This window comes from Betta splendens, chromosome 21, assembly GCF_900634795.4.
Source record: "Betta splendens chromosome 21, fBetSpl5.4, whole genome shotgun sequence".
Classification (NCBI taxonomy): Eukaryota; Metazoa; Chordata; class Actinopteri; order Anabantiformes; family Osphronemidae; genus Betta; species Betta splendens.
Genome location: NC_040899.1, coordinates 15,421,745 through 15,449,624, shown reverse-complemented (window position 1 = coordinate 15,449,624; position 27,880 = coordinate 15,421,745). Strand labels below are relative to the sequence as shown.

The following is a 27,880-nucleotide window of genomic DNA, read 5'->3' as shown; positions in this document are numbered from 1 at the left end:
ACTCTAAACTCCTGTGGAAAGACTACTGTGTCACGACACACCCTTGACTCGCTGACATTCTTCTGACCTCACGGTGGGAGAGGATGTAAATGAGCGAGGCAGAAAAGGAAGCGGAGCCACCACCCACTCTCATCCTTTTTCAGTCCCCTACAGGGACATTGTCCCGCGTCGCCGCTTAGCATCAGAGCAGCTCGGTCCGGTTGCTTTGTTTTCTGGGTTAAAGGTCGGGCTGTGTTCTAAGTCACGTCTGCGAATCCCAAGTGATGTCATGAGTCATGAGTCACAAATAAAAGTCTTCAGACAATTAGATCCTGAAAATGTGTTTGCTTAGAGGTCACAAAATTTCTTTATTGACTGCAACAGTATCACCGCAGACACCACAGATGATCTGGTAATCTGAATGATGGTAAGGCGGCTCAAACTATTAAAGTTAAGATAGTAAAAAGCTGCAGTATTAGGCCAAGTGTTTGTTTTTATGCAGAGGAACAGTGAGTCCTCGAGGCAGCAAACATACAATATGCCATGGTGGTAGCCAACGGTGTGTAATGCAAGCTTTTAATTGTATGCTTTGGACGCAGAAACAAAGAAAGCGTCACTTTGTGTTACACTGAGGGTGAAAAGACCTTGAGAAGGTTTCTGTAAACACGACAGGGGCTGTGTGGTGTGTGCTGTGGTGGAGAAAACATTGGCTTCCCCTCCAAAATAAACTTGACTCATCACCAGGAGATGGTGGGATTCTATCCTCTGCGGGTCTTTGATGGGAATTGGTCTTGGCCAAGGTTAGAAGGAGTTGGAGAGGAGCTACGTCATGTACGCACATTCTCACTTTCTGTCTATTTGAACGCTGTGATTGGCCAGAGGACAAACAAAGCATCTGCCTGAACTGCGGCTTTTCCTGATCAACCATATCACGAGTTAGTAGAATAGGACTGGACCTTGGTTCTGGATCTTGGTACTCTAAGCTGAACCTACTGCTGTTTCTGGACTGAGTTTTCTGTTAACGGCTCTGGGGTGAAGTCACCAGCCTTCCCTGCAGCGCAGGTTGGACCCATTCAACTGTCTGTTGTCTTTGGTGGAGTCACAGTTTGAACTCTAACATGTAGTTACGCCTCCACCCCAGCACACAGGTAGCTAAACACTTTGCTGAAGCTAGACCCGTGTGACCAGACCCACTCGAACAAGATCCTGCAGTTCTGTGTGAAAGCCTTCTCTGGGTCATAAAGCCACTGAACAGGCAGGAACAAAGAAACACACCTACAGTACACGCTGTCACACAGTGTGTGACAGAGCAGCAAAGTGTGAGTACTGTACTGTATGCACCACACGCAGGTGAATGTGACAAGCAAACAGGAAATGATGTAGCATGTGGCGAAGGTGGCCAAGTGGTACAGTATGTGACAGATAACACAAACATAAATGCACTGGTCACATATTTATTTGTCAAAATATCTAAATAATTGTGTACAACTTTTTAGCTCTATCCCCCAAAAACACAATGTAATAAATAAATTGTTTTTTGATACTTTTTCAGTAGTTCCTGTAATTTATTGTTAGAATTTGCTTTGAAATTTGAAAACATTCACACCATTCACGGCTTAACATCCAAATGAAGTGTCACTTACTGAGCTGCTCACTGCTCCACAGCAGTTAATGGAAAGAAGGTGTGAACAGTGGAGCATTCGATTCTTTAACACTCTCTTCACAGCATTACTCATTCTCTTTTCCCACCCACGTTTTTCCAAGCTCACTTGGGAAGAAGCTTTCTGCTTTCCTAAAGGCTTAATGGTTTCACAGTTTTAGATTAGACCTATTTGTGGTGTCAGCTTTGACAAATTACATTCAAGATTTCTTCAATGCCAGAAATCACCCAACTGCTAAGCAGCATGTCCGGAATCCCCGACTGGGTGTGCCCTCACTTTGTTCCCCACCCTGTCACCATATCATGTTAAATAATTCAAGCTGCACTGAAGTGTTGGGGGGGGGGGGGGGGGTTCTGGACGGTGGGGCTCTCTGGTCTCGGCTGGTACTGTAGCTGTCTCACAGGACCTGGTCACAAAGTTCAAAGTTGGAGCGCACACAGTTCTCCTGTTTCCTGCAGGAGCTGTGTTCTCCTCCAGCTGTAGGCCGAGAGCGCCGCAGGTCCAGTCCCTTTTAAACCTCTAAGCTGCAGCCATCGCACATCCCTTCCAGCTCCACGGGTCTACGTCGGCCTATATCCGCATCGGAGTCCGCATCAGGGCTTGTGCTCAACATACAGTGAATCACACACATCCTCTGTCTCGTTGGGTTTATACACGCAACATCATATTAAATCAAAATTAAAATTGCAGCATTTATTCTTGGCTGTGTTCAAGAAAATGTAAATCAGCACACATCTGTTGTCAAACAACCTGTAGGGGCTCCATTCACAGCCAGAAGTGTTTAGTTGGACCATGTTGATGTTGAACTGTGCAGCAAACACCGGAATGACGACGATCAGCTCAGGGCGGGTTATGCGACCAAACACTGGCCTGTGGGAGCAGTGACAGGGACCAGTGACTGGGACTAGTAACTGGGATCAGTGACTGGGACCAGTTACTAGGACCAGCACAGAAATCTGTGTGTGTGCGAAATAAAAAGAAAAAAAACAGCCATGTTTTTGCTAAAGGACACGCAGCGTTTCCATGGTCCTGAAACAAGACAGGACTTTGTAACTCTGTTAAACCATTCCCGTGGCCGTGCTCTGTTATATGGAAACCCGGGCTTGCTTTGTTAATCACCAGGAATGCACTCTCTGAGAACTTCCCCAAACCCTGACTGCTGACAAGTATGCCATCAAGAAGCCACAAGGCATGTGAGCGGCAGAGCACCTACGCTCCGGTTTCAGGAGACGCGCTGGCCTATCTGCACTGACTTGTTTGGGTTGGAGAGCCCGAGTCAGAGCAGAAAGGAGAGACCGGGCGAAGGACCAGCGGCCTCTGAACTTCAGAGCGCTGCTGTTACAGTTGGCCCACTGTAAACGGAGCGCAGCACGCGCACGCCACCGTTTCCACCAGGATGTTTTCTTTTTACTGGGCAACTCTAAAGCCTGACGCTCATTAATGCTCATAGAAGTTATGATTATTATGATTGATTTTAACTTAATAAGCTCCTGGGTATACATTAAATATTGCTAAAGCATACTTTATCATTACCTACACTTTGCTAGCATGCACCATCGTCTGGCAGCTGATCCTGCTGAGACCAGTCCACAGCGTTAGGTTCCCACCAAGAAAGAAAAGGACTGGACCTGGACTGGAAAGAAACGAACCCACAGTTAAAGCTGCCACTTCAGCACCTCCTCATGGTTTTACAGTTATTACAGGCACAGAAAGACAGAATGTATCTTCAGTAGACGGCTCTACAGTATATTATTACAGTACACAGTATATTAGTAGATGGATGCATTTGTTTGTGTATTACTGTGTGTTTATGAAGTACAAACTGTGTCAGTTTTTTTTTTCAATAGCAACTCACAACAATGTTTCAATATTTAAATTCTGTACATCAATACTACTGTATATGTACAGTATGAGCTGATCACTATTCAGTGATTGGGACTGGGACAAACCAATAGATGATGAAGCCTGTATGTGTGATGTTTAAAGGATGCAGACCATGCAACCATTTCACCAGTGAGTCTAATGAAGGGCTGTGATTTACAGTTTAGTGTCATTTCATTCTTTTTTACTTTATTTACACATTGTACAGAAACAGTGAATTAGTTGTTCTTAGTAGTTCTTTATCTATGTGGTGCTATAGTAGACCCACAGTGTATTTTGTTTCGTGTCGCCATAGTGACGGCAGATTTGGAGGCAGGATGTCTGCATGTGGTCCTCTTTGTCCCATGGCTGAGTGAAAGGAAGGATACAGGCAATTAGACGAAGGGATGGATGCGTTACAGCATCTAACAAGCAGCCAAGGCCATGTTAGCTATGTGAAGGCTGTTGAAAGATTTGAAGTTAGACCCAGGTCTAACTAACATCATTCCCGGGAATGATGTTAGTTGGTTAGAATTCAGGTTAACCTGGTGACTTCAGTGCTGGCAGACCTCCGTCAGCCACATTGGGGGTGGGCAGGTCTCACTTATGTTTAGCTGAGTCAGATCTCAGAGCCATGCTTGGGCCGTGTCTAAGGGCTGTGCCAAGGCCCAGGTGTGGGCTATTATTCCCCATCTGGACAATATAATCCTGGTCCTCCAGGAGCAGCATGGGGTCGAGGCGCGCAGACCAGAACACGCAGTGCTCAGATTAGCTTTACAGCATAATATTTGACCCCCCTTCTTGTGTTGCCATGAAGCCAGTCAATCATCAGAGAGTTTCTCCCTCGTCCACCCAGTTTAAGTTTGGTTTACACTTATTCCCTCCAGCTGTTAATGTTAAACTAATCAGAGCCATTTGTGCTACTTGAAAAGGGGAATTTTAGATTTACATCATTATTTGCATCTACAGTACTTTGGCAAATGTCCTCTCCGTAATATGTATGACTCCTGTGTGGCTGACGTATTTGGCGTTAGCAACAGATTGCCTATATTATGCATAAATGAATTATGCATCAACTGATGACTCACCACACAGAGCTTAGCAGCAGCTAATCCTGGCAGGCCTGCTGTGTTTGTGATAGCAGGGCTGAGCATGCAGCTAGGTTGCAGCTCCACATTTTAAAGATGACATTTCATGGAAACTCGTCCTAAATATAGATCCAGACAAACACAATAAACAGGCGGAACTACATAAACACAGTGCGATGACGATGCCGCCTTTGTTCCCAGGGTTTACGAGGTATGCAGGCTCCCTCACAGCTCGGCCGCTCTTAACACGTTTGGTCCGTGATTACCTGTGGGTTGTTATAGCCGTCTAGACGGAGGCGACGGGACCTGGGAAGTCTGCTCGTGGTTCAGATTTAGGCGAGAGGCTGTGTCGTATGGTCATATCATTCTTTTTTACTGTAGATACTGTAAACTACTTGGACTGATTCCACCCTGACTTTCTGAGCAGAGCTTCTGACCCATGGGCTGTTCTTTACAACATTTATTCCTCCAATTAAATTCGCTGTATGCAAGTTTTAATTAAAATGCAAAGTACCTGTTACGCAACACGGCGACATGTCATTCATTAAAGGCACAGAAAAAGTCACTGCTCATTAAATGCGCTGTCTGGAAGCCTCGTTGTTTTCCAAAATGATACAAAAAGTCTTTTTATGTATGCAGCACCTTGTTAAAATCTTCCAGAGTGAGCATCCTTTCAAAGCACATGTATTACTCAGCATCTCATTAATCAGGGCAGAGCTTTTTGAACTCAGCTAGGATGTGGTCACGGGTTTAATTGACAGGTTTAGAGCCAGAAAACTGACTGACTGTGAAGCCCAAATTCATAGCTTCTGACAGTAAAGCCTGAAGGAAGAAGGATACTGTAGCACACACCCATTATAAAAACAACGTCCTACAGTCACTCGCAGTGGGTCACACACGCGCCTACATTTCATGTGAGTTCAAACTAAACATCTACAGTAAATAAATACATATGTGTATTTGAAACTATTGTTAGTAATTACAACTTAAATGCTCTCTGCTGTTGACCTGAAGGAGCAGAACTAGTTACTTCACTGGGTTTGCATGGCGTTGGTCCTATGTTGTCTTTGTACATCTACTTTGCTTTTTAATTCATGTTGTTTATATTCATTTGCATGCTCAGCTTCTTTTGATGTGACACAATTCAAAAATCAAATCACTTTATTTTTTGGCACATTAAGCACTGTTTACATCGCTGCTAATAATAAATAATAAAATAAGGTTTTATACTAAGTCCCATTTTCTGCAGTGTTTTATGTCCCAATCTTTTTTTAGAACCTATCACACTTCCACAGGAAACCTAATGCTACAGTGTGCCATACAAGTTTTCTCTGGCAGGTTCTAGCACAAAAATTTATCTTTAGCTCATGTTGTTGATCTAAAACACAAAATATACTTGAGCAAGTTTCCCTCAAAGCATTTAAATTCATTTTCTGGTTTCTGTTATTGATTTTATCGGAACATTTTTGAACTCTTGGTGTCATGAACGGTACAATATTCCACTACGGAAGGAGGCAAAGTGTAAACACTGGTGCGGGTGCCATGGAATGATTCAGAGGCTATTTGAGTCTGTGAATGAAGGAAGTAGGAAATGAGAAATAGTCTAAGGAATGTGATTGGTTTTGCTGGCACTTCAAATGCAGCATGGAATACTAGAGCAAGATGGAAGATTTTCTGTTTGTACTGTTGAAACAAATTATTTTTGTTGCAATTTACTATAAATACAGCACTGGGTGTTTTGGCAGAGCATTAGGAAACAAACCATCAAGAACAGCACCATGTTGATCTTGCTTATTTGCCCAAGAGTGTTTATTAATATTTCCTAAAACAGATGCCTGAAGGAAGATTTGCATTCATTTTTTATTTGCCGTAACCCATGACAAATGATGAGCAAATTTAAAAATAATTTTGTATATAATCACAAAGTCTGAAGATCAACCTCTTGGATCTATTGTACTGAAACTACATCAACCTAATGTGAACTGGGCTGCTGGATTAAGACATTCGTGGACAGACGAGGGGAATAGGGAATTATCGCAATGCTACTACAGCAGTAACCCTAGTGAGTGGAACTACATGAAGAGAATGTGGGCACTATGGATACCTCAAGACCTAACATCTGAACTAGCGCCAAAACAACTAGTAGTTGTAGTAGTGCTCTCATGTCCGCAAGAAACAGCAAGTCACAACTAGAGATTAATGAGGTACAACACAACATAAATGCTACGACAAGGGGGAGCCAGGTGACCAGGTCAGGATCATCATTCTCCCCACAATCAGAGAGCACAATAACACCTGACCTAAGAATGAAGATCATGGCTAAAATAGACACCTGAAACTCCTGAGCCTGAGTCTGCTAAGATGTGATTACAGCACTACAACAATACCAATCATGACCATTACTGAAACCAATAAACTGATATACAGAATACACATATCCTTAGGTACTTGGCTATAAGATCAAGCCATAAGTGTGCAGTATCCTTCATGAAAATGGTGTTTGGAGGCTAAGATCAAGGAAATACTGAAAGAGGTTAGACTATTAGCAACATGACCATACCTGATGCTTTGGAGACTGTATCTCTTCAATCCAAGAGAGGCTCGCCAAGGCTGGAGACTAAAGAAAGGCATATGGGAGAAGAAGGCATCACATAACAGCAATGCCAAGTAGCTGGTGGACTTGAGAGCAAACCTCAGCAACCTCCCCAAAGCTCTAGTAAAGATCACAATGGTAGACATCCAAGAGAAAGTCTCAGGTATGAAGCACCAGGCCCTGACATCATCCATGCCTACTGGCTGAAGAAGCTAACCTCATTCCATGAACGCCTTGCAGCAGAAATGTACAAGCTACTTGTGGAGGGAACTCACCCTGAATGGTTAACAAGATCTTGAAGAACCCCCAGAAGGGAGCATTCATATCCAACTACCACACAATAACCTGCCTCTGCACAACATGGAAGCTCCTGTAATGCACCATAGCAGTCAAGATGAGTAGGCACGTGGCTCAACAAATAAGCCTTCGAGGAATGCTGGGAACTATAGTATACAAGTTCAACAGGACTCTAAGAACCTTCATTCAGAGTGGAAAGTGGAAAACAACTGTAGAGGCCAACTTCGACCCGACAGGCCAAGTCTACATCAAGTGCGGCATACACTAAGGAGATGCTCTGTCCCCGCTGTTGTTCTGCATAGGCCTGAACCCCCTCAGCCAGATTGTCACCAAGACTGGTTATGGGTACTGACTATGGAATGACGCAATCATCAGCCACCTCTGGCTGACATGGATGACATCAAGCTGTATGCCAAGAATGAATGAGATATGCGACCAAAGCGACGCGCTGATACATACAGTACCACTAGGATATACAGCCAAGACATCGGAATGTCATTCGAACTGGATAAGTGTGGATCTACCATCCGACCACATACAAAAAGAGGAAAGGTAGTCAGGCCTGAGGGGGAAGAACTACCAGAAGGCAACATAGCAGATGTGAAAGACAGCTACAAATGCCTTGGAATCCCACAGGCAAATGCCAAAGCCAAAGAGGCCGCAAGGAGAACAGCAACCACAAAGTACCTCCAAAGGGTAGGACAAGTCTTGAGAAGTCAGCTGAAAAGGAAGAACAAAAGTCCAGGCAATCAACACCTATGCCCTCCTGGAAAGACAAACCCCTGCATGATATGTACCAGCAGCAGATAGAAGAAGCGGTTGATATTGACAAATCCTACCAGTGGCTCGACAAAGTTGGACTGAAAGACAGACAAAGAGGCACTAATACTAGCATCACAGGAGCACGTTCTAAGAACCAGATCAATAGAGGCTGGGATCTACAATACCAGGCAGGACCCCAGGTGCAGGCTGTGCAAAGATGTCCCTAAAACAATCCAGCACATAACAGCGGAGTGCAAGCTACTGTAGCAGACAGGGCATACATGGAATGCTATACAAGTGGTCGGCATAATGTACAGGAACATCTGTGTTGAGTAACGGCTGGAAGTCTCAAAGTCCAAATGGGACACACCTCCAAAGGTGGTTGAGAATGACAGAGCTAAGATCCTGTGGGACCTCCAGATACAGACTTAGCTAAACTAGAGAATAAGGCTGTAATGATAAATGCAGTAATCCCAGGTGATAGCAACATAAGGAAGAAGGGGCACAAGAAGGTCAAGAAGTACCACGGGCAGAAAGAAGAAATAGAGAACATGTGGAGGGGGAGGGCACAAGTGGTCCCCGTTGTGATTGGAACACTAGGGGCTGTAACTCCCAAGCTGGGAGAGTGGCTCCTGCAGATCCCAGGAACAACATCTGAGACCTCTGTACAGAATGGTGCAGTCCTGGGAGAAGCTAAGATTCTGCACAGGACCCTCAAGCTCCCAGACCTCTGGTAGAGGAACCAAGCTTGTAGGAGTAAGACTGCTCCAATAGAAGGCGTGAGTGGGGAATTTTTTTATATATATATCACATATAGATGAAGAGAGCTTTATGACATGGACTGAACTGTAGATAATCACACCTTCACCAAATCTGGACACAAACTCAAGCCTATTAAATAAAGACACTTTCTACACTTTTTACGCATAAAATTCAAGAGTTTTCTACAGTATTAATACTTTGAGTAGAGAAAACAGTATTTTACATTATTTTTTCCAATGCATCATGTGAATACAAGCAACTAGTGAGCCCACATGCTTGAGACAATCGTCCAGTTTAAATTTTCCCCCATCTTCATCCGTCAGTTTAATAGGTCAGAGTTTTTTTTTTTTTTGCTTGTTGGAATTATTAAAGTACATAACATTTACAAAACAAGTCCTATTGTGCATGATGAGTGTAGATCTTTACAGTTGCTAAATGATGCAAGGTTTGGCCAGGGATGTCTAAATTTTGAAGATAAAAGGGACGAATGGTAGTAACATTTCTCTCTCTTTAGAGGAATTTGTGACATTTCAAACTGACAATGGACTTCTTATTATCATCCTACAATTTTCCCTGCCTGTTCTGCGTAACTTAAATGGACACATTTGAGTGTACAGAGCTTATAAACATATCTAAATTTTCCATTCAATTGTCACTGTACATGAAAAGCTGGGTATATATATTTATTTAGTTTAAGATCTTCCTCACAGGAAGGATATGGCCAGTGCTGTAAATGCTAAAGTGAGTGTTGCATAAATGGTTTATGTCATTATTAGTATGTCGGCGTGCAAAAAAATGTATAACCTTTAACCCTTAACACCCACAATTGTTGGTCAGACAGTTAATCGGAATCAATCCTAAGAGAGACATCAAGGCTACACAAGGCAAAGTCCCATCTAAAAGAAGAGGATCATTCAGAAAAAGTTGACTTCGATCAATCCTCCTGTCTCTAGTCCAGTCTACTAAGAACTAATGGACTTTGGCTGGGACTATACTGTATGAGTCAAACATCCAAACTCTCTGCTTCAAGTTAGCCATGCACATACAGTAAGTTCTGTTTTGGATATTCATTCACTTTCACTTCTGTCATGTATTTACATGTTCACTTGGTGAATGGATTTGACAACCCTGCACTCCTATTGCACTCAGCCACTTTAGTTTTATAGTTATCCAGTGACACACTTGTGTTTAAGTTTCAGTTTTTAGACTCCAGACAGACAGACCACTGGTTTAATTAATATGCTTGAAATTTATGTTTATTTATTTTTGTTCAGAGGTTTTGCATGTATAAAGCTTTGTGAAAAAGTTAATAAAAACATTTTGAGGCTCAGTTTTTGCAAATTACAATTTGAAGTCACAATTTTACTGTGTGTAATGTGGGAGAGCGTATGAGTTAGAACTTAGATAATAATTTGATAATATTTTGGACAAAATTAAAATCGATGCAGCCATGTTAGCTAGCAAAATAACAGCTTTTGCTGTATTTACCAAAATTTTATTAAACTGTAAATTCCAGCTACAAATATTATTATTTTTTGACTACCTGTATATCTCTGCATACCTCTACCTGTATAACCGCAAATAAGTAAAAATCATTAATGCCGCATGGCACACAGGATCTGTGACTATCGGCCCATTTTTTCCTGAAAAAACGGTGTGTGAATGGTTAAAGTGAGTAAATTCACACTGACAGATGTTAGCCTGGTTCACATCTTCAGTGGTTAATTTCTAATACAGATGACACAGCTAGGGGACCTGACTGTATATTTATAGAATGAGATGCTTAAGTGACCTTTTTATTAGTCAGATAGAACCTAAACACTGTTTACACCTGTCACTGTTTAGCAAAGGTGCCTGGATGTGACTGAATACCAAAACCGGAACATTTTTTCAGATCATTCTGAATTCTGACTCAGATCTGTTGAACAAAGTTGAAACATAAATATTGGGCTGAAATACAGTATGTAGTCAGACAAAATCCCCACACAAGCTGTCAGCTGTCACACTGTGAGCCAAACTATTAGGTTCCATTAGGATGGAGCTGGAAGCCAGGTCAGTCCAAACGCTTACTGAGTTTACCCCCTGGTTCACGACACCATCACATCCTCTCTGTTTAGGAAACAAAAACTTCCACAAATGATTCATTTGTTCTGAAATCGTCTCAAAGCAAACAGAGGAGCGCACACGTGAGTTGTGTGCTCTCCAGTAGGTCAGTGCAGCTATCGTCATTTGATAATGGGAGTCCCAGCCCAGATCAAGTGCTTCCATCTGTGGTGACCAGAGAAAATGTTATGATTAATTAATAACAAGATTGAATGTGCCAGATGTTCCCCACGAGGCCAGTTGCTGTGTCCAGTAAAGAGACCCCGTGGTAAAGCACTGTAAAAGCAGATGCAGGCTGAAGGCTGATACTCCAGCAGCTGCCACGTACTGTACATGAAGCACACGCTAATGCTCAACAGAGGCTGCCAGCTATAGAACCCAGGTGATGCTGCCGCCATCACTGTGTTATGGATTTGATGCTGGACTTTTCATGAACAGAGAACAATGCAGTGTGAGCTCTTTGCCGTGTGGAAGCTTTCTGACGCGCTCTGCCCACGTTGCAGGGAGCAGAACCCGATACGAGATGGCTCCGCTCCCTGCTCGCCTCGGACTGATGAAGAACTGGCCGCAACCTGCACCGTGTGTGCGTCACTGTGTGCTTTTGCACTGTGAATCATCACTGAAGAGCAATCAGCTGTTTTCTTCCTGGTTTCTGAGTCATGTAAACATATTTTATTATACAAGCACCCAGCTTCTCTCAGACCAAAGTTTAGCATCAAGCATCAGTTCATGTTTCGTGGCCATTGTTGAGCCTCTCTTTTATACGCTCATGGTTTGTTTCTATCTGGCCGACACACTGCTTAAATAAGCACTGGTGTATTTATATATTAGGCTGTAAAACAAACAGTCGATACTCAGATTCCTTGAAGGGTCTGGTTAAATAGACAAGGCTCATAAAGGAATTGGCCCAAGACACTGAACACAAGCTTATTTGACTAAAGGGAAGTGGAGGCAGTTGGACAGAGCTAAATACTGAACAGTAAGTGTTTCCTGTGGAGCAGAAATGACCTGTGCATGGTCCAGGCATCATACATACACACCTCTAACCTATGAAGCTGTAAACAGAAGATGCGTCAGCTCTGAGCTCAACAGGCCTGGTCGTTCTGCTGCTGGATGGACTGAGCTGACTCTCCTGTGGCCTCCTCTCCTGATGGAGAAGTGGAGCTGAATCTGACTTCACTTGATAGATGGAGTAGCGTCCGCTGGCTCTCTGGGATAGTTTGGCATTGCAGGTGGCTCGTGTTGCAGAGGGATGATATTTCCATGCATCAGTTTTACCACAGATCTGTTGGGACCTTCCAAACTTCTGTTTCTCATTCAAGAGTGTGTTTATTACGTACTGCAGAGCTTTTAAAGACTTGGTACATTGCTTTTATGGTGGAGGCTTGTTGCAGCTGTGCAGACTATGTGTTGATGGTAGTTTAAATCTCCTTCGTATAGCTTTTGCTGTCTAAAACCTACATGTACATGTAATATAGAATTTTGGTTTCATACAGTAGTTGAAGACATTGTATAAGTCCTGTAGGTAAACTGATGCAATAAACTCAAAATGAAAGCCTTCACATTCATCAAATGCAGGTGGAGCCGAGATGAAAGCCAGTCTCTGTCCATCAGACACAGACAGAGCATGAAGACCGCAACACTCAGCCACCATAAACACAAGAACCACTAGTAAAACTAATACTAGCAGAGAGAGCAAAAAGTCCCTTCGATGAGAAAAAAACACAATAATGTAGGAACTTTGCACTTCTTCTGATGTGACGTTGAAGCACTGCCTGCAGTTCTCATCCTTAATGGATTGAGATAATGGCTGGACAAATCGTTCCCAGGCACCATCTCCACTCTGCCCCACTGAGTTCAGGGATCCGGGGAGTAAAATAATCCGATTTTTCTTTCCTTTATCTTCCAAACTGCACAGAAGAAGCAAGCAGGCTTTGAAATGCCATGTCTAGTTGTCACGACCCCTTTTGTGTCCCCTCCGCCCATCCATGGACCCAGCTTTACACGCCATCCCTCTTCCAAGGGCTCACTGTCACGGCCTCAAATAAACCTGCTGAAAGTGCCAGCCATGTTTTCCATTTTCCTGTCGTTCTTTTTTTCCTCGTTCTTTCTTCCCCTGTGTTTATCAGATTCTGGCCTCTCCCAAAATGAGGAGTCTCTCATGGTTGAGTGGTAGAGTTCATGCTGAGGTTTGTGGAAATTCACCAGGTCTCTTACAAACTGATGTGGTGAGAAAAAGCCTGAGTCTGATCACTGGGACGTGAGCCACGCCAAGCTCCCCTGTGTCAGGATTGAGTATACAATGCATAATAAGCACTTCGGCTGCGTGCTAAGTTGGTCCGGTCATGACATCTTTAAGCCGGGGGTCGTGCCAGCTCTCCTGTTACAAAGACAAATTGTGCATGCAGAATTTCCTGGAGTGGATCCGAGAACGCTCCCCCAGCCTTGCAGCCTTACACGCAGGCTCTCTGCAGAGGCTTGCACTTGAGGGATTTAGTGGCATAATTTAGTCTCTGCCCTCGGCTCAGACCCCACCGGCACCCGGAGAAGGAGACGGTTGAAGCAGCCACCTGAGCGTAGGTGTAGGAGTCACTAAAGATAACACTGACCCCACCCTGGCAACCGGGAATCCAAACAGGCTGAGACACCTTGAAAAGAATGCTGCTTTGGACGATCCCCATTTATCAGCAACAGGTGGATCTAATAATAATCACTGTTCAGTCAGTGCTAGGTTCTTACAGATCTGTTAGTTTACTCTAAAATATGTTGTGATCATTTACGGTTCTAATAAAATAATGAACCACAGAAACCTAAAAATAACTAAGGTAAATAAGATTACAGTTTGTGGTACTGGAGAACCTCCCCTGGTACCGCCAAAATAAAGGACAATGACCAAAGGTTGACAAAGAGTTCTCTGCCTTCTCTGTCTCTGCCTTCAGAATTTTAAGTTTGGGGATTTGTCACTATGAGTTTTAGTGCCTTCCTCAAAATCTGTTCAAGTTCAGATAAATTAGTTAGTTGTTTTGACCTTTAAATAGGATACTGTGACGAGTGATATTACACCATAGATCGGTCATCCAGGCCGTGACCTTAATCTATGGACCTGAAATTGATTAGTCGGGTGTCTTCCCACATGCCTGGAAAATCATGCTGCTTTCCTTATTGGAGCCTGTTACTCTCATTATTTCTCCACACTTTGATATTTATTTATATAATTATAGAAATGTTTAACATTTCCAAATAACATATAGTGTTTCGTAAGGAGTGATGTGTTTGATTAGTGTGGCACATAGTGTACTAGCCCGCTAGTGTTAGCTGCCATTCGGCAACAGGTAAACTCTCGCTACTGATACTTTATGTTGGTTTGTTTCCATTGCCATGTACTGTGGACATGGCAATGTGTATGTCATACAGTAGGTACATGTACTGTACATGTTTATGCACAATTCATTAGAGTAAAGACATCAGTGAGGAAGCATCACTTGTTACTCTCATCACTCATAATTTCTCCCCTACTTAAAGGGCGTAACAATACATTGTCATGTCATTAGAGACAAAACTGAATCCTGGCATAGAAGGGAGACCTGCCCAAAGGAACTTCAGTGACACACACACGTCATGACTTATAGCCTTAACTGTGACGTATCCCTGTGCTCCCCAGAATGAGCTCTCTCACCCGGTGGACTCAGTCAGTAAATGACCCATAGACAAAGAGCATCACGTCATCTCTATAGCCTCAGCCCACACCTCATCCAGATTTGTTTCAAACTGTACTGTCAGTGAGCGTCTATGAACGTGAAGTGTAACATGTAACCGGACAAACACATGTTCTCATCTCTGGCCATTGAGCATCGACAGGTATTTCTGACCAGATGAATGTCCTCGTTAATCTGCAGCAGGTTGTGCATCATTCATCAGACACTGTGTGTCTTAGGGAGTCTTGGCCTGGCTGCCTTCTGCACATAAGCTATTCATCCCCAGTTGGATCTGTGGGTGGTCCAAGATGCTCGATAATTCCACAAATGATGAGAGATGCTGTTGGTGATGGAGTCGTATCTTTAAGTTAGCCCAAAAGGGTACTTCTTCCTTCTTTGGATGTGCAGATCAAAGGCAGTTATTGATACAGGAGATGTCACAGACTGTACAAACACTTCTACTGCTGGTTGTTGGAAGGAATTCCACTTTTAATCACGTCAAGGCCTTTCTCTGCAGCCATCTATTGTAGTAGAGCGTTGATTGTAAGACTTTGCTAGTGAGTGGGTCCAGTAAAGCCGTGTCCAGGACGACCCACTGCTTTCATCTCATGTCCTGGTCAAAGATGAAGCAGCTGATGTTTTGCCCACTTCAAGCTGGGCCGAGCCCAGAACCGACGCATGCAGTGACAGCAGCTCGGAGCTTCAGCTACAGACACTAGTTGCTGTCGTCCTCCCTCTGAAGCTTTTGTAACCGTGTTGTTGTAGGTCGTCCCTAATGGCGGCCACCTCAACAACATCCTGTGAGTGGTGTTGCTCTGATACTGTGGCAGCACCTTGTTTGAGCTGTAAAATGCCCCATGTATATTATCTCTCCTTACTTCTGACTGCTACTGACATGTTGGGCTTGTTGGGCTTCTCGTGGTCCTCGCTTGCGGTTTTCTATGTGCGTATCAGTTTTCCTCCTCTTTTGTAAGCTGATAGTCACAGATAGTAGCAGACCACTGGTACTGCTTTCTTCCTTTTCTCTATCTTTTTATTTTTCCCTTCCTTTATGCATTTCCCCTTTTGGCAGCATAACACAGCAAACCCATCATCTCAGGTTCCCCTCGCCAATCACGACCTGCAATTGGAAATGGATATCCAAACAAAGCGCAATCTATCATCTCCACATCGTGGCTAGTAGGGGTTTTGGAGCAGTGTTTCTAATAACAGCCACAGGGGTTCACATGGAGGCTGGACAGACCGCAAAAAGAGCGACGGGAGCCCAGCAAAGCGCACCACCCTGGGGGCGGACCGAGGGATGAGCTTCTTCAGAACTAAGATAAGGCTGTAACCTCGTAGCCAACGCTGCAGAGTTCATGGACCTGGTGTCAGTGACCGCAGTGCTGTAGCTGAGAAGCAAAGCAAACATGTCACTGAACCCAGAGGGAGCATTTAGAATTAATTACGCTTCTTATAATACATAGTGGACGTTAACAGGTCAAAGAGCAAACAAAGCTTTTCTTTGCTGAAATCCAATGTTTTTTTCTGAGGTTTAGAAATGTGAGCTCCGTTGTGGGTTAGGGTTTAAACTGCTGACATGCACTGTTACTGTGTGAAGTAACAATTTGACTGAAAAGCTTCACATTACATTGGAGTTCTCTCTCAGTTCCCTCGTCTCTCCTCGTTCATTTAAAACTTTTCAGGAACAATGTGAAGAAGCTGATGACTTTTAAAAACTGGTATCAGAGACGGACAATCAGCTGAATCCATCCCTGCTCCCTGTTACTTATTTACATTATGCCTGTGGCTGGCACTTTTTCATTTATTCATACCTGCTAACATGATATTTGTGCTGCTTGTTGCTTTGCATTATAAACACTGTACAATAATAAATTCCCTGTTGGCAGCAGGCAAAGCTACATGTATGGTCTTTGTGAATCTACCCTAGATGGTGCTAAGTGACTTGTTGGAGCACAGAGAAAAACACAAAGACAGGGTTTAAACATACGCTTCTAAATCACAGGAGAAACATCACAGACTATGAAGTTACCTCTGTCTTTTCACCGAAGACACATTATCTGCCTGCTGCCTGTTTGTTTTCCACAGAGCGTTGCCCCTATGCCCGTCTCTCTGCTCATGCAGGTAGCCTGAGGCAGGAGAAAGGAGCTCTTTGATGAGTCAGGGGCCAGGGAAGCGGGCAGCCACCATCGCCTCCTTGTGCATGGGCTCATTCTGTAATGAAATGGCCTGTGTGATGAAGGTCCAGACAATGGGCCTATTCTGTTCCCTGTCCAGACCTGGCTGAGTATAATACCTGTGATTCATTCCCTCTTTCTTCCCCTCTTTCTATTTTTACTCTTTTCGGGTGTTCTTGTTTTCTTTCTTTCTCTTTCACGTTGCCTTTTAATTATGTATCGTTTCTGTTGAAAAGTCAAACAGAGACCCTGAAATGCAGATTGTTCTCATATATCACATGTCATGAAGTCAACATCATCCTTTAATCCAGTAAAATTATGTTGTCTTAATGTTCTGTTGTGTTGTATTTCATGGTTTATGGTGTTTCATTTAGATTTATACAGTATTAGTCACTTTCACTCATCTTGTTCCATATTCATCATAACTTAGAATATGTATGAAATATGTTTGGTGCCTCTTCATCTGACTTAAGCAGGACTTTGGCACAATTCATTATTTAACACTATTTAAACACAAACACAAATAAGCGCTAAGCAGCTTAAAAATGGAAGCCAAGCGCTGCAACAACTCGGCCCTTGATCATTAGCCACCAGTAGGCGCAGACCTCTACAAAAGCAAACGCTTCAGAGGTTTTACTCCACTGAGAACAAATAACATGAGCGGAGGACTGATGTTAACTGGCGCTGGGCACCGTGAAGGCTCTGGGTGGACCATGAACGCCTCTCCATACCGGAGCTTGAGTCATGAGGGACTCCGTACTCAGTACTGCATTGGTTCTACTCACCTGCCATCGGTTCAACCTGCTCTGGCCGTCCTGGTCCTCCTTCCCTTGGCCATGTTGTATGATCGTCCAAATCCAAACTTAGATGCACAAAATAAGAGTGTGAAGAGACACTAAAGCCTCTGACAATGGACTGAGGGTTTCTGGGACTGAAGTGGGGGAGTGTTAGACGCTGTTCTCAGTAGACTACATGGCAAAATCAGAAAAAAATCAACATATCTGTTCTGTTTACACAGATTCACATGAATATTTAAAATATATAATATGAATTAAAAAAGTTGAAAAAAATGTGAAAAACTGCATTTGATACTATGTGGATTCTTATTTCATGAAAGTGAATCTTGGCAAATGCAAACCACACATCTGAGGACATCTGACACTGAATTTCCTCCACCAGCACAGAGGAAGAGCTTTTGATGAGAAAATCAGACGGTGACACACATGGAATCGTCTGGATCCTGTTTCTCCATCTGCCTGGAGGTGTGTCGACCCAGAGATGCTCAGGCCTGCGTCTCCCTTCCAGCGCTGCACGTCTGCGTGAGAGACAAGAAGTGAGGCTTAACTGTGCCTCGGCCAAGTGGGACCACATTCAAACCCGCCTGCTGGAGACCCTCTTTGGAGAGTTTTTATCAGCATGTCAGACGGCCATGAAATGGACTAATTAAACGGCAATGCTCTGCTGTTTCTGCACCACTTCTGCAAACAGTGAAGCATTAAGCAGCCATCCAGACAGCGAGTGGAAGCTATTCATACGTGGTCCCGGGCTGTTTTTGGCAAAGTTCACTTTTTTCTTCTGATTTTAGAAAATGTGATTTGTCCAATTAGAATCAGGAACACGCTTAAATTCCTGGTTTGTCTGCAAAACGCAGCCCATGTCCTAATCGTGGCAGGCTGCACAGCAAAGACGTCCTTGTGTCGTATGAATAAAATGAGCTGGAGGTAAATTGCTAAAATTGCTTGCTAATCTCCGAGCAAAGGACGCCTTTGTGTATGTGCTGCAGTTGGTGTAACGCAAGCCCTGGATCGCCATGAACATGATAGAAGTCTTTAACAGGGTTAAACACATGCAAATATACGGAGAGCTGGAACGGCGCAATCTGATCCTAAATTGTACCGAGAAAGGTCAAGTGTGCACCTGTCGTTACGGGGAAGGCTGGCGGTGGTGATAGGGCGGCCGGTGCTGCCTCCATCTGCCCTCAAAGCCCGTCTCTCAGCTAGGTTGGTCTCAGATGACAAACAGTGGTAAACGGGCCTGACAGAAAGTAACGGATTACCAGACGCTGCACCGCGTGTGTTCCTAGGGAGCAGCAGCAGCTTCAAACACACTTCCATTGAGCCGGGTCCTGTGGGAGCGCTCCAAGGAAAATCACTGCGTCACTGTCACATATAATACTCTTGGCATTTCTGTGCCTGGAAGCGGTTTGCGCTGCAATATTGTGTCTATTCATTTTGTTTCTGTCCGATCACTCTTCTTAAACAAGTCACTTTCTTGAAAAAGGACCAGCACGCAACCGTGCATGGGTTTGGGTCATAATGAGTCCAAGGGTGGGTGCTCATCCACAAGCACCTACTGAGATGCTTCGTCTCATTGACTGCTATGGGTGAAAATACTAACATGCAGATACCTACAGTCCTTTGCCAGTGGTTTTAGCCCAGCGCACAGTCCACACTACCAATGAAAATGCATCCATCCATTATGGTAACTGCTTTTACTGTTAGGGTCAGAGGACATGCAAGCGTCCTTCTTATTAGCTAATGTATAAAGTAATTTGTTTTGTTTGTCCCAAGAGAAACCACTCAATGTGCAAGACAGAAGCACGAGTTGCCAGATTTACAGAGCAGTGGAACCTGTGGGAGGAGAATCCTGAGCTGACATGAAGGTGTAGTTTTGGATCCCAGTCAATTCTCAAAACGAATTTATCTTCCTGACGTTTAACAAATTGAAAAGCTTCTTTTCTTTAATTGTCATGACATCTGTAAACATTTGTTTGTAGATCTATGTTGCAACTCCCAGCTGAGCCATTCACTGTGATTTTACACTGTGTGTTTACTGACATAATTACAGCATTAGTGCTGTACGTACATCGTATTTGGTCTCAGCATCGGCTTCCTCTGTCTGTAACTGTATCTACCTCCACTTAGCATTAAGTGTTTTCTTTACTCTGAATTGTTTTCTTTTGTTGTAGCAAACTAATACTGGTTGTGTTTCTGTTTGAGTATCCCATGAAGTCATGGAGGCAGTATCTACACTGCCAGGCCCCTACTTCTGCATGAAGGGAACACAGCTTTTAACAGCTACGCATGTCTGGCATCTTTCCAAATGTTGCTCCATCCTTTTCACTGACAGTCGTCTGTAACAAAGCCAGAGGACTGAAACCCACAACTGTGCTGTATTAACACAGAGAAATCGTTTTGTGTCAATACAATGGCATTCAGAAATGGCTAAACGATGGATGAAGAGCCTGGGGACTGACAGTAGATCAGCCTCCAAGCTCACTTCAGTGAAGTACAGTGTTTGTGCCCACTGCAGAGCTTGACACCATGAGGTCTGTCTGTCCCATGAGTGCCTGGATTCCTAGGTCAAACAGTTGCACCCTGGGGATCCCTTAAATTGGTGAATGATTCCAGGTGCATTGAGGTTAAGTTACACAGCAGCTGTCCAGCTGAAAAAACACGAGACACTACCACAGAAGCTAATCTGTCATGCCAGCGCACAAGGCTTATACTGTACCATGAGGTCCAGTGTGGAGTAAGTCACAGATTAAATGAGCGAGAGTTGATGTAACAGAAGGCCAAGCACTGGCTGAATGCTCGGGGTTTAAACCTGCTCCTTTCTTTTACTAAATTCAGTTTGAAGCGCTGCTTTTACAACCTCATGAGAGGTTTGATGCTCGTCTGATTTAAACACAATCTGTTCTCACTTTGATAGGAAAACACGCTTTTTGGCTTTTTGGTTCTCACTTTGATAAGATAAGATAAGAAAAACCTCTAATAGTCCCACAGTGGGGAAATTACTGCAAGTACAAACACACACACACTCACACACACACACACGCACGCACGCACGCACGCACGCACGCACGCACGCACGCACGCACGGACACGCACACACACACACACACACACACACACACACACACACACACACACACACACACACACGTTTGTCAGATTTGTCATGTTGTTGACACCCTGCAGGATGAACGGCTCAAACTAGTTGGACGTTCCACACAGTACCTGCAGCGTGTGCCCAGAGAGAGTGGATGTCAGTGTTAGACAGGTAGAAACAAGCCAAGGTGTATCGCTTTCATGCCGAATTAGGGCTAACATTCTGTGGAGCTCCTGGTTGGAGCTCATGCAAGTCAAACATTTGTACGTGAAATTTTTCAAAATAAAGATTACACCTTCAGACGACCTCTGTTGTGAACTGAACTCAAGACACATTAGAGCAGGTTCACAGTGGCGTGTGTCAGAATAAAACACTACTATGATGTTTTAAGATGTGGTCATTACTCCACATTCATGTGACAAACAACTGCATGACTTGAATGTCCCCCATGTCTTACATGTCCCCCACAAAGGAAGTTACAGTAGGCTATAGGACATCTTATGCGAATAACACTACAATTGAAGACAACACATTTGCAGTCCCTCATGAAATCCTGAAGCGTGAGCCCAGCAGATAAACACCTCTGGTAAACTGATTCCTCCATATTGCAGATTTTCCAAACACTTCACGCAAAGCCGGTTTGGCCTCGTCGTAATCCTGCCTGTCCCCAGCTGAGAGGGAGTACGCGTCTGGAAACCGCAGGTGGGACGGAGGCCAGGAAAGCATCGATCTCTGTTCAGAAGGCCTGCCTGCTGCCTTTTTAGCGTGCACGTTCACTCCGTGACTGACAGCTCCAACAATAGGGGTCCAGCCCGAGGCACGTTGTAACTGTAGACGTGTAGTGATCTGGCTCACGTCCAAAGCGTATTAACTCCTCCCGTCTCATTCCCTCGTCTCTCTCGCGTCTGTGTTAGTCACACTCACATCTACACTTTAAGAACATGTGCACTGCAGTCCCGATCGCCCCTCTGGTCCTAGACCATGGAATCTAGATTTATGTCTAACCTGTTAAAACTAGTCTGATTCTTACATAAAACCTGCATGTAACTGTAACTAAGATGAATTAGAATCTTTACAATGAGCAGTTTGTCAGAAACTGAACATAAGTAACACAACAAACACACCAGACACTGGACTGTGCTCATGAAGCTACTGTACACAGATGAACTACAGTAAGTATCATGACTGAACCTGAATGACTATTTATAACTTATATATAACTTATATATAATGTAAAACCCTTTTTTCTTCCTCCTGTGTTTTGGACAGACTCTGGTTTAGGACCTGAGGATCGCTTGGTCCTGCCTTTAGCGCCGCAACCAGCTTCTGCCGAGCACACACTGGGACCACACTGTGACAGGTGTGTCATCGTGATTGAAGCCCCAAAACAAGTAACCCGGAACTAAGAGACAACGGTATAGACTAATAAAACAGTAACACAAATACAGGCAATTGCAGTTTTTTGAGAATGTTCAATAGCTAAATTAAACTAAATTGGCTCAGGCACCCAGTAACAAGGTGCTAACTCATTTATGATACTGTAAGTCTGAACCGCGAAAGGTGTCTACCAGTCCATCCAACATGCACCGTGGATTAGCAGCTAATGCTACTAAGACCAAAACAACAAAGCACGTGATTTTTGCTGGAGGGGGAGAGCAACCAACCTGAATGCAAAAGAAAGCAACAGCACGCAGTACGAGTTCAGAGTGACAGCTCAGCTCAGCAGCTCAGTGTGGACGAGCCTTGGGCTCCCAGTGCTGGGCGTGATGTGTGCTGTCTGGCTGGGCACATGGAGCTTCTGGGAGAAGCCTGTTCAGCTGCTATTAATACAAGCACCTCATGGTCAGAGAGAACGCGCCGCCTTCAGGTCACGGTTTGCGCTTTGTTCAGAAAGCCCGGCTTTACTCTGTGACTGACAGCTCCAGCAACACAGGTCCAGCCCCAGGCAGGTTGTAACTACAGCCGTGCAGCGATCTGTGTCATACCCAACGTATGTTCAGTCCTCTCTCCACCTCCTTCCATGTCTCACACGCACATATCTACTACAAACATGTGCATTGAATTCCGTCTTCTTCTCTCCCTACATGTTTTAAGTATTCCATCATCAGCTGTTTTTACCAATACCAATCACCAGCGAGTGGCTTTGAGGGCGGCCTGATGGAAAGCAGCCGGTGTACAGTAGATGTGGATTTGCAAACCTGTACAAACACACATTATGTAATACACAAATTAAAATGGCTATTTATTTTCTGTGGTTTTGAGCTGTTGCAGCAACACTAAATAACCTGAAGGAGCCACAGAATGCTAATCAGCAAACATTGCTGATACGTAGCTCAGGGAGCATCCATCACCCATCCAGCAACGTTCCAACTGTTTCAATTTAGCTCTAGACCCCGAAGCAGGAGCTGTCATACCAGTGTACAGTCTGTCATTACCTAGCATTCATCTGACACGGCCATGTGTCTGCAGATGGAATTTGAATCATTACCTGTTTTTTCCTCCATTAGAAGGTGACAGACTAGGGCTTGCAGGTCTGCAGAGGCTCGAGGCTTTCGATGTAATTTAAATCTACTCTAATAGAAATGCCATGCCGCATCAGTCACAATAAGCATAGCTGAAGTCACGGCATCCTGATAAAATCCTGATAATCTGAACATTACACTGCCCAAAAACTGCTTATCTGCTCTACAGCAGTTGAGCTCAACTCTAAAGTCACTGCATTTAACACTGTGCGCGAACAGTAAATTAATCAGTTAAAATGAACATAGTCTTGAACATAGTTTGTGTGGGGAAAGTGTGATTTATTACCCAGAGAACAGGCTTAAAGCTCCTAAACCACGTTCGCACTTTAATGTGATAGTGTGTGTGTGAGTGTGTGTGTAGGTGTGTCATTCTTAACCTGATGTCTCTTAAGCTTGTTTTTAATGCTAAGGACAAAATAATTGCACAACACACTTACATAAAAGTCCATAAGTGCCAACTTCTTAGGTCTTAATCCTCACTACATCAGCCTTTCAGGGTCATGTTTGGTTGGAACTAGTACTGGAAGGTTTTGAGTGGAGCCGTGCAGCCAAGCCAGAACACACACAGTTCAGCTTGGGTAATTTTACCTGAGCTAAACGGTGTCAAACAAAACCATGTCTTGCCTCCAGGTGCGTCTTACGTCCTTCACTCCCTCAAACCCACTGGAAGACAGAGCAGACAATGACCGACATGTCTCCACCGTTTCACTGCTCTCGGCTGAAAACGACATCATTGGAAGATATTTATAGAAATACCTGTGGTTGATGAGTGATGTCCAATCCGCCCTTGCTTATTCTTCTCTGTCATGCACCACTTCTTCGCCTGCCACGGGCACATAGCTGCAGCGACTACGGTTGTAAACAGAGGCTGCTCTCTCCTGGTCTCACCCTCCCAGCTATGGTTTTTCAGGTGTGTTGCCAAAGCAGACCAATAACAATATGTACACTAACTAGCAACTCAACCGCCACCTGAAACCGTGAAACCATGTCTTAAGTGTGGCTTCTAATGTGAGTAACAAGAACTCAAAACAATTACAAGGGTGGTACAGTAGTTTGACTTTCTGTACAACCTGCTTTAAGAGCTGATAGTGTGACTTAGCAGGGGCTGCTGAGTAAAACTGGAAAAAAGAGCATTGAAGCTTGAAAAATTAGTCTTTCTCAGTTGCTTAAAGACATTTCCACCCCTGACATGCATCTACAGATCTAGGCATCTAGGCAGCTTCTTCCATGACTTAAAAGAGTTAAGCACGGATATGAGGTTCCACCACCATGATGAGTATGCAGCAGAACGATGTTAGAAAACCTCAGGTTGTTTGTAAACCAGTCACAAAGGAAGCTAGAGTTGATTATAATATGACAGCAACACTGGAGAGGAAAAATGTCCTCTAATGAGGAAAGAACAGCAGAACCAGGCTGAATGTGGGCGACCATCTGCCTCGACCGGTTGGGGTGAGGGGAGAGAGAGAGAAAAGCAAAGCAACAACAACAAACAACAACAGAGCACAGCAGGATGGTTGGACTAGGGACTGGACACAGGCAGGATGGTTGGATCTGCAGCTGCCCATCACAGACGCTTAGTTCGATGATACCTGTAGGTGAGGACAGAGTTAAACATGGATCAATGATGGGAGGTTATTGGACAGAAGACATAGAAGGAAACAGAGGAGCTCAGTATAAATGAAGTATCCCAGCAGTCTATTTCTATTGCAGCTAAACTAGGGGATGGTTCCTGTGACTAACAATCATTGCCAGTGACCTGAACCATCTCTAACTCTAAGCTTTATCAAAAAGGAAGGTTTTAAGCCTGGTCTTAAAGGTGGAGAGTGTGTCACCTTCCCGAACCTGAACAGGAAGCTGGTTCCATAGTAGAGGAGCTTGGTAGCTAAAAGCTCTGCCTCCCGTTCTACATTTAAAGACACTAGGAACCACAAGTAGCCCAGCACTCTGAGAACGAAGTTTTCTGCTGGGAGCATAAGGAACTAGGTCTTTAAGATAAGAAGGAGCTTTATCATTAGGTGCTTTCTACTGTAGTCGAGTAGGAGAATTTTAAATTCTATCCTACATTTTAAGTAGCCCTTACATAGCACCCAATTCGGATGTTATTACTCATAACGAATGGGCTGATGAGAACTTATCACCCCATTCGTATGGGCCAGTAGGTGCCTGCTCTACCTAACAGCTAGCAGCTAGCTAAGTTGCTACGTTCAGCAGCTTCGGACATTATTGTGGTTAGGGTTAGGGTTAGGGTTAGATAACGAGTGGGGGGTTCAGGTTACAGTTAGCTAACACAATACCGCTAGCTACTTGCTAAGTTATGCTCGCTAATAAATCAAAATCAAAAACTTTGATCGTCCCGTCTGAACAACAACCGCTCAACAGCACCCCATACTGACTCTGCTGGTTAAATCATCCGAGCCGTGATCTACCTTACGGATCAATGACGATGACCTGCACCTATTGACCACTGTCAGTGAAACATAATCATGCACCGTAGAAAAGCACGCTGTGCAGAGATCACAGTGCAACTACTGTGAACACACTTAGTCTTGTGTGACTTTTCAAAGTGCTGAGGAGCAAGGTTTCCCTGCAGAAGCAACTGTGCTTCAGTCCACCGCCCAGTTTTAACCAAAAGCAGCTAGGCTGTAGTTGAGGCTTTCACCATTCAAAACGTTTCTGCTCCCAGTTAACAGCATTCCACAGAGAACATTCCACATCATCCACATACCTAATGATAACAAATAGCCCATTATTACAGACATATAAAGACACTAATGATCTGTCAAGAAGTAGACAGACATGCAATTAAATATGCTACATAGCATTTTACTGCAGGCCCTGCAGACGGTGCGTCCAGGCTCCACAGGGGAGCTGCTCTGTTTCCTTCACTCAACCATGTCAGTGGTTAGACCTTTAAATGCCACCATACGCAGCAACTGAGGCATCACAAGCCTAACGCTGCTCTAGCTGTTACTGGGAAGTGAAAGCAAGGACTGATTAATCAGTAATCAACAAAACAAATAATATCATTTATAATGAGTTATAAGAAGAGGTCTTACAAAAGAGAAGTTACCTGACATGATAACAATTTAAAAAACACTGGGTCATGTTTGGTAAAAAATTGTCTAAGAAATGCAAAAACACAATATTGTCACACATGTACTGATGTTAAGATTTTGGTCACTCTGCTGTATTCTAAATGTCTGGGTTAAATTAATCGCAACCCAAGCAACACAGAGTAGATCTGCGGGAAACCTTGTACTAATCTGGGAAATCCTGGCTAAACCCCTGTGGGTGTGTTGGGGCGGTTAGAACCATGTGTACTGCTTGTACCATCATAAACGCAGATACTGCTCCAATCACGGTGCCTTTCACACGGCTCCAGCCAGAGATGGACCAGAAGTACAAATCCTGATCAGTTCAGAGAAGGAAAATGATACTTCTTTCATTTCGTTTGGTGCTTCTATGTCCTCTGATCTACTCAGATTAGAGGCCTCAGCTGCCATGGAAAAATATGTCTTTGGCTGTTCCACACAAAAAAGGAATGAAGGAATTAAAGATCTCTGAGGATGGAGACTGTTAGACACAGTCTCTACCTTGTGAGAGACACACCAGGCCAGAGGAGACAGAGAGTGCTGAGAAAAAAGGGTGAGAGCTGGAGCGAGGTAGAGTGATGACAGATTAGGAAATGAGGACATAGGAGACACAGGATTCTGCAAGGTGAGTGTGTGCTCTGTGCACATTGTAAGGAAAGCAGAGCTCACTCTCTAACACACACACACACACACACACACACACACACACACACACACACACCCTGGCACAGCGACAGCTTTTCATCTTGTGCCACTCCCATGTCAAAGACCCTGTCATGCCCCCAACCTCTGTCTATAATTAGCCTAATGGCTCACCTTCCTACCACCCACGGAACAAGACAATCATCCACCATAACTGCACAACAGACATGTTCAAACAAAGAACACCACGTTGAAAGATAGAAAAAAAAATAGAATTTAAAATTCTCCTACTCACATACAAAGTACTCAATGATAAAGCTCCTTCTTATCTTAAAGACCTTATAGTTCCTTATGCTCCCAGCAGAACACTTCGTTCTCAGAGCGCTGGGCTACTTGTGGTTCCTAGAGTGTTTAAATGTAGAACAGGGGGCAGAGCTTTTAGCTACCAAGCTCCTCTCCTCTGGAACCAGCTCCCTCTTCAGGTTCGAGAAGCTGACACACTCTCCACCTTTAAGATTAGGCTTAAAACCTTCCTTTTTGATAAAGCTTATAGTTAGAGATGGTTCAGGTCACTGGCAATTATTGTTAGTCACAGGAACCATCTCTTAGTTAAGCTGCAATAGACATAGACTGCTGGGGGACTTAATTTATACACTGAGCTCCTCTGTTTCCTTCTACCTCCTCTGTCCCATAACCTCCCATCATTGATCCATGTTTAACTAACCTTGTCTCTTTCTGTCCAGTAGTTGTGCTTCT

At 44.0% G+C, this 27,880-nt stretch overlaps 1 long non-coding RNA gene across 3 annotated transcripts; it reads right to left on the bottom strand.

Annotated features, from left to right (window-relative positions):
* Positions 1-309: 309 nt before the first annotated feature.
* Positions 310-27,880, bottom strand: LOC114847850 (uncharacterized). Of its 3 annotated transcripts, none has more exons than XR_008693449.1 (7): positions 27,420-27,880; positions 24,147-24,979; positions 23,979-24,053; positions 17,763-18,292; positions 17,097-17,202; positions 16,833-17,014; positions 310-3,273 (listed from the first exon to the last, which is right to left on the bottom strand). It is a non-coding gene; the product is annotated as an uncharacterized LOC114847850 (long non-coding RNA). The 3 variants fall into 3 exon arrangements; XR_003784284.3 differs by lacking the exon at positions 310-3,273 and adding an exon at positions 3,282-16,191; XR_008693448.1 differs by lacking the exons at positions 310-3,273; positions 27,420-27,880 and adding exons at positions 3,282-16,191; positions 25,233-25,366.